We start from the raw sequence: 8,553 nt of genomic DNA, 5'->3' as shown, positions 1-8,553 counted from the left end.
GCCTCATGTCGAATTGAGTACAAGCCGGGAGTGACCAATATAGTGACACAGGATGGCATAGTTGTAGCTAGGGGTATACATTGGTGTACAAGGACAGGTTGTGGCATACAATGGCATGCCGAGGAATGTGGTGTTGCTTGGTGGTGTGCAGTGACGCATGGTGCGGCGTAGCAGGCTCTTGGAGTGTTGCCTCCAAGGAAGCATATGGGCAAGGTCATTAGGTGTACCGTTGGATGTTGCTAACTTAGGATTGAAGAGGACACTGTTGAGCATATGGGGACACCATGCTTAGAAGAGACAGGGCTTCGAGGGAGTTATCAGCAGATCTGAGGCGGAGAGAGTGTCGTATGTAGGATCATTCTTCAGAATTATGGAAGAATGTTGATCATACCGTTTAGGACATACTCACCGATCATCCTCCAGTGATGCTTATAGTCACAGTGTGTTTGGTTGTTTCCCCTTAACACTCTCCATTTAGGTAGTGGGGTATGGGAGGCTCACCCTAGACAGTTGGATGAGACACCGTGTGCCATTAGTTGGGAGAAGACTCTTCAGTTGAGACCCTTGGTAGGAGCATTAGCCGTTAGATGCATGCTTAGGGATGGCGTGGTTGATAGCCGAGGTATCATATATTCCACCCCTGAGCTCACACTTGAGGGATGGTGGATGGCAGACTTCGTCTACAGGAGGGTACCCAAACTCCAAGTAGTGTCGAGGTGTATCATCATGAGTTGGGATAGTGGATTTCATGCGTGGTCTGACAGGAGAAGGGTAGGTTCACAGGAATGAGACCTACTCCTTATACTTGGGGTCCACCCAGGGAATACATGCAGGGATCAGAGATGAGGGTCAAATGGGTTCTATATGGTAATGACGTTATGCAGCGACATCCTATGAGGAGTGGGATTTATGAGCTCCCCATATGTTTGGGGAATCCAGAGATCCAGTTGGCAGGCAAATCATTCCTCCTTGTGACGAGCAGGTTCATGCCAGAGGATGATCCAGTTCACTTTGGGTTTGAAACATGGGGGATCACTTAAAACCTCCACTGTATGGCGAGGCAGACTTGTCCTTATATGGGTCATAGTTGAGATTGGCAGTGGCGGGGTAGATATTGGCATCATGGAGATGTTCGGGCGGGATGAGCTTGACTCTCCCAGCTTTTTCACCACTAGGCCTCATGAGGGGAGGATATTGTCTGCGCACAATGGGGAGTATGTCATAGTTAGAGTAGCGCAGCGTCAGCATGATGGCACCACTCTGGGACTAGTAGGGAACTGGGGCATCACAACTCTTCACAGCTCAATAACCTTTATGGATGTGTTGGCTACTATAGGGGGAGATCATACAAATCTTCCATTGGGCTTTAGCGAGTCACTGATGGAGCAGGGGACTTCTAGCAGTTGCACTAGGCAGGATAATGAGTGGAGCAAGAGGAGCTTCATGTTGGAGAGGATGGCCTGGGATCCTGGTATTGAAGGATTCTTTCATATCAGGACAGTACAAAGGTGAAGCATGATCCAGTGGCACATCTCGGACACTGGCACATTTTGCAGTGACAGTGGGGTGAAGTAATTAGAAAGGATTCTTGCTCAGACATTTCTTGAGGACAAGAAATTTTTTTTGGTGCATTGGAGGAGCTTGCCAGATGAGGATGCTACTTGGGAGGGCGAGCACATACTTGAGCATCCAACACTAAAGTTGCTTGCGGACAAACAACATTTGGGAGGGGAGGATTGTAATGTCCCTTCCCACTTTATAAGATCCATGGTTGAGTTTATTTTGAATTGTAATTAATTCATTCTATTTTAACTGAGTTAAAGTTAGTTAAACTGGTTTCAACTAATGGAGGAAGTAGTAGGAGTTTAGACAGTGGGGTGCTTCTTCATGTGTTCAATTATTTAACTGATGATTCACTCATAAATAACTCATTCATGTCATATCTAAGAGTTACCAAGTTGAGATTGTAGTTCAGGGACAATGTACTATCAGTTGCATAATCATCTAAATTTTACAGGTGGTGCATGCAGTCAGAGGAAAGCCTATGAGTATTGTGCAATTCATACTGAGGAATTTCCTTAATTAATAGGGGGTTAATTCCAAAGGAAACAACGCAAGGAAACGGGGACTTGGGAAAGCATAAATTTGGTTAAGTATTGGCCTGGGCTTCTTTAGGAAGCAGTGAGACAGATATAGATAGTGCAAAGGTTGCTCAGGCTTGAGCAAAGCATTGTACTCTTCTCATGTTTTCTGACTAATGCAATATACAGATAGCATGGGTGCTTAGCTATGGCTTTCCGTAGGAAATCATTGTGTAATGTTTTGATTGAATTCTTTCTCTTGTATGCATCGTGATTTCGCCATTTAATTGTTTTCGTTGACGAGTACAGTAGATTCAAGTTTATTGTTTTAGTAAATTACAATTAGTGATTTGAATATACAAGGAATTTCTACACGGTATTAAAGAATAAATCACTCTAAAACAGGAGAATATGAGTTTTTATTTTGCAAGTAAAATCGAATTTCCAATATCATTCTTTAGAGCCAACAGGATTTCATTCTACGAATTAAGACTCCAATATGCCCTTGAGGGTAGTTCGAACTATATTTCTTAGAAAGACAGGATGGAGGTAGTGTTGGAAGACAATGGGCTGAAGGAATTCATAGACACTGATATTGATAAGCCTCCAACAATTAATGCTCAAGATATGGTAGAGTGGAGGAAATGTGTTCAAAGGTGAGAAGGATCACACTAGAAGGAGTTCTAGATCATATTGTCTCGAACCTCCATAGGAAGGAGATTCCATATGTAATGTGGAAGTCCTTGACAGACATATTTCAAAACAACAATGACCATAGGAAGTTGGCACTGAAGGACAAGCTCAAGAAAATCAAGATGGAGAAGGGCGACACAATACAAAATTACTTCACCAAGTTCACCCAATGTCAGGATGAGCTTGGAGTTGTTGGTGTTATAGTTGTTGAAGATGATTTGGTCAACCTATCACTTCTAGGACTTCCTAACAGCTCGCACAACTACCAAGATTCGGTAAATGGGAGGGAGAAGCTAACAGAGGGGTAGCGTTTGTGGCCCGACGTAGTGTAAGAAGAGATTCAGAGGAACACCAAAGATGGATCCTCATCCAAGCATGATGAGGAGGAGAACTGTGCTTTAGTTGGAAAGGCAAAGAAAGGGAAAGGGAAGTCATCCCATTCCAAATTAGATTTCAGTCAAGGCAGAAAGAAGAAGGACTTGTCGAAGATTAAATTTTTTCATTATCATGAGCTGGGACACTATGCCATGAACTATCCACACAAGAAGGCCAACAAGAAGCCTTTAGGAGGAGAAACAGGTGAATCTCTTGCTTCACAATTCAAGCTGGATTTCACCCCCATTGCTTGCATGGTGACATCAGTGATGGGTAATGTGTGGTATCTGGATAGTGGAGCCTCATTCCATTTGACCAGCAACAAGGAATTATTCAGTAACTTGGAGGAGAAGGACCTCCAAATGCACATCAAAATGGGATATTATGGAAATTATAACACAACTCACTTTAGTACTGTTACTTTTTAGAGGTAGTTTGGTTCTCCTCTCACATAAAAATATGTCATGTATGTTCTAGGTCTAAAGAAGAATTTGGTTTCATTTTTTATGTTGGAGGACCATGGCTACGATGTGATATTTAGTAGAGGAAAGTCTTTCCCTCATCAAATAGCCCCAGGAAAAGTGAAGTGGGTTGGAGTTTGGCTGAAGAACATCTACCAATTGGATGTAGAAGATTGTGTTGCCTTGAGCACAAAAGCAGAGATGGTACAGAGTCGAGACATTAGTGAATTGTGGCATAGAATATTGGGTCACTTGCACCACGAAGATTTCAAGATCATGTAGCATATTTCTACAGGACTTCCCAAGGGTGCACTAGAGCAGAGAGATACATGCAAAGGGTGTAAATTGGGGAAGTACACAAAATCCACCTTTCATGATAAGCACAGTGAAGTGCAAGCGATCCTTGAAAGAGTTCACTCAGATGTGTGTGGACCGTTCTCGATAGCCTCCATATCCAAGCACAAGTATTATGTAATATTTGTAGATGATTTCTCATGTAAGTGTTGGATTTTATTCATGCAGAAGAAAGATCATACGTTCTCTAAATTTTGTGAATTTAAAGCACTTGTTGAGAAAGACACTGGCAGGAAAGTGAAGGCTCTTAGGAGAGATAATGGTGGAGAATAAGTGTCGAGTGAATTCAATTTTCATGAGAAGGAATTCGATGGGAGTTAATAGCACCCGATAACCCACAACAAAATGGGGTGGCTGAAAGGAAGAACATAAGTATTGTGGGAGATGCATGGATGATGTTACATGATCAGGGACTATTGTTTCACTTGTGGGCTAAATCATGCAACACGGTTGTATATGTGCGGAACAGGAGTCCTTGTCAGATTCTCGGGATGATTACACTAGAAGAATATTTTTCAGGTAAGAAACTAGATGTGGCACACTTTGGGGTTTTGGTTCATCAGTTTATTGGCATGTTACCAAGGATGCAAGGAAAATGATAAAGCCAACAACTAAGTTGGGCATATTTTTGGTGTACACTGATACACCTCACAACTATCAGGTGTACCTACCATCTCACAGGATGACAGTGGTTCGTAGAGATGTGAAGTTCAATGAAGAGAAGGCCATGAGATGTTACCTTGAGAGAAAGATTCAGTTGCATGCAGATGAGGAGATTTTATCTCCTAAAAAAGAACCTCAGGATTATTTGGAGAAACCACATGTAGAGGATCAGAGAGTGGAAGCACCCACTCATGCAGAGACATCCAGAGATGGAAGGAAGTGCACCAGATAAAGTGACATATTGATGCATGATTCTAGAGAAAATGTCAGAGCACCCACATCACAGTGTAGGAAAAGGAGGTCACCATGTCGATACACTGAATACATGGCTATGATGAGCGAGAGTGTAGAGATTGAGCCTTCCTCATTTGAGGAAGCAATGTGACAAACAATATGGGTTGATGCCATGGTAGATGAGTATGACTCCATTATTAGAAACCATGTTTGGGAAGTGGTCCCAATACCAACAGACAAGTCAGTGGTGAGTTCTAGATGATTTTACAAGGTAAAGCAAGCAACATATGGGAGTGTGGAGAAACACAACGCCAAATTTGTGGCTAGAGGGTTCTCTTAGGTAGAGGGAATTGATTACGAGGAGATCTTTGCTCAAGTAACAAGGTACTCTTCAATTAGATCTATTCTAGCACTTTCAGCGCAAATGGGATGGAAGATACAACAGATGGATGTGAAGACAACATTCATTAATGGAGTGATTGAGGAAGAGGTTTACATTGAGCAGACAGAAATATTTGAGACCTTCAACAAAGATTCACATGTGTGCAAACTCAAGGGAGCAATGTTTGGATTGAAACAAGCACCCCATGCTTAGTACACTAGGATTAACAATTATTTCACCAGGTTGGGCTTCAACAAAAGTGAAGCAAATGTGAACCTTTACCATATTGTGGTTGAAGGTAAATTGTTGATTATAGTATTATATGTCAATGATTTAATTCTAACAGGTGATGAGAAGCTGGTAAAATATTGCAAAGAGGATCTTGCAAGAGAATTCGAGATGAAGGACCTGGGGCTCATGCATTATTTCCTTGGTATGGAAGTATGGAAAGGAGATGAGGAACTGTTTGTCTCTCAGGGAAAGTATGCCAACGAGATACTGAAGAAGTTCCACATGGAGAGAAACAAACCATGGAGACTCCTCTAGCAGGAAATTGGAGGAAGGAAGATGCCACTTCAGGTGAATTAGTCGAGGCTACTATTTATAGATAGCTTGTGGGTTCACTTATGTATTTCGTGAACACACAACTAGACATATGTTTTGCAGTTAACTAGCTTATTCAAGAAATGGTTAAGCCAACCAAACTCTATTGGAAGGAAGCTAAACATGTGTTGAGATACCTTAGACGCACCACTTAGTTTGGTCTTTGGTATAGACGGACAAAGGGAGTAATTTTTCAAGGCTTCATAGATGAAGATTGGGAAGTGAGTCCATCCGAAAGGAAGAGCGCCTCGGGGGGAATCTTTAGAATTGAGTCAAAAATAGTTTCTTGCTACAACAATTTGTTGAGATCAGTTGCACTCGGTTCGGCAGAAGCGGAGTAAATGACTGCTAGTCAAGCAGCTTGTGAAGCTATCTGGATGAGGAAGATCCTTGTTTGGCTATTTGGTCTGCAGAGGGACAATCAGAGTTGTATCAAACTCTCTAAGAATCCAGTTTTTCATGATCAGTCCAAGCATATAGACATTCAGGATCACCATCTACAACATTGTGTAGAGGAGAATCATGTTGTTGGAGTACATTCCTATAAAGGAATAAGATGAAAACATCTTGACTAAGGCCCTTTCAAGAAGAAAATTCAAGTTCCATATAGGAAGGATTGGGGTGTCTGATAATCCATTTGTTGTTGAGAGGGAGTGTTGAAAATGCAACAAGAAAATCCTGATTTGATTTTTTCCTTGAATTAAATTAGGAACAAAATTGTAATTCCACATCACAAGACAGATTGTACAAGTTAACTAAGTTAAATTGACTTAGTTGGCTCAATTAATTTGAGTTGATGGTCTAACTTGAGTCATGTATAGTGTCTCCTAGTTTATAGGGGCCCTGGTTGAGTTTATTTTGATTTATAATTAATTAATTCAGTTTGACTGAGTTAAAATCAGTTAAACTAGTTCCAACTGATGGAGGAACTAGTAGGAGGTCAAGTAGTGGGGTTCTGCTTCATGTGTTCAACCAGTTAACCAATTATTCACTCATAAATAAATCATCTATGTCAGATCTAGGAGTTACCCAGTTGAGATCAGAGTTCATGGACAATGTACTATCAGTTTTATAATCATCTGAATTGTACAGGTGGTGCATGCAGTCAAAGGAAGGCATATGAGTATTACGCATATCATATTGAAGAATTTCCCTAATTAATAGGGGGCTAATTCCCAAGGAAATAGCGCAAGGAAAAAGGGACTTGGGAAAGTATAAATTTGGTTAAGTATTGGCCTACCTTGTCTAGAAAGAAATGAGATAGATAGAGATAGTGCACAGGTTCCTCGGGCTTCAACAAAGCATTGTAATCCTCTTTTATTTTCTGACTAATGAAATATATAGATAACAGGTATTTTAGGTGTGGATTTCCCTAGGAAATCATTATGTAATGTGTTGATTGAATTCTTTCTCTTGTATGCTTCATGATTTCACAATCATTTAATTGTTTCCACTAATGAGTATAGTAGATTCAAGTCTATTGTTTTAGTAAATTAAAACTAGCAGTTTGAATCTACAAGGAATTTCTACAAGACTCATGTTTGCAGGTTGAAGAAAGAATTATATGGTTTGAACCACTCTCCTCAACCCTGGTATGCCTGTATTGACAGTTACCTAGTGAAGCTTGGATTCACAAGAAGTAATGTCGATCCAAACCTCTACTTCAAAGTGATCCAAGGTATGCCTTTAATTTTGTTTTTATATGTTGATGATATATTCTTAAAGGTAGTGAGCCCTTGATGCTTGAGTGTAGGAGGGACTTGGCATCCAAATTCGAAATGAAGGATATTGGTATGATATTAACTTTTGGGACTAGAGGTTTGGAAGAGACTTCGGGAGATTTTCCTTTCTCAAGGAAAGTATGTTGTGAAGCTATTGGAAAGATTTGGAACGATTGAATGCACGTCCCTAGCTACACTAATGGAGATGAATTTCAAGAAGCTTTGTGGAGACATTGTTGGACCCGATTTGGTATACCCTTCTCAGTATCGACAGGTGATTGGGGCATTGATGTTCCTGGTGAACACATGTCCAGATAAATGCTTTGCAGTGAACAATCTGATTCAATTCATGGTTGATCCCCTTCATGCATACTGGGTTGCTACCAAACCCATAGTTACATATTTGCATGTGATGATTAACTTTGGTTTGAGATATTCTGTTGGTGATGTACGAATTCATGGATACAATGATGCTAGTTGGGTTCGTAATGTTATTGACAGGAAAAACACATCAAGGTGTTGCTTTAGTTTTGGGTCTCCAGTGATATATTGGATGAGCAAGAAAAAAAAATCTATAGCTTTAAGCGTGGTCAAGGCAGAGTACATTGCTATTAGCATGGCTAGCTGTGAGGTAGTTTGGTTTAGAAATCTCTTTGGAGAGTTGTTTAGACCGGTTTTGGATACGATAGTCATATATAAGACAACAAAAGTGGGATCCATTTGGCAGAGAATCTCATATTTCATGAAAAGTCCAAGCATATTGAGATCAAATATCACTACGTTCAAGACGTGGTGCAGAGAGAAGTCGTGAGACTCCATTACATTTTGACTGACGAGCAGATAGTGTTAAAATTGGAAACTAGGGCCAACTTCCACTTTGGACAACTCATTTGATAGAGATGATGATCGCATTGAATTCTTGTTTTCGAGAGGACCAAAATTTACCTAAAGATCATCAAATTAGGACAAGGGAAAGTATATTTTTG

The sequence above is a fragment of the Pinus tabuliformis genome, chromosome Q, assembly GCF_031772625.1.
Source record: "Pinus tabuliformis cultivar Carrire ecotype Pingquan chromosome Q, CPIR1, whole genome shotgun sequence".
In the NCBI taxonomy this organism is placed as follows: Eukaryota; Viridiplantae; Streptophyta; class Pinopsida; order Pinales; family Pinaceae; genus Pinus; species Pinus tabuliformis.
Note: the sequence above shows the minus strand (reverse complement) of the source record.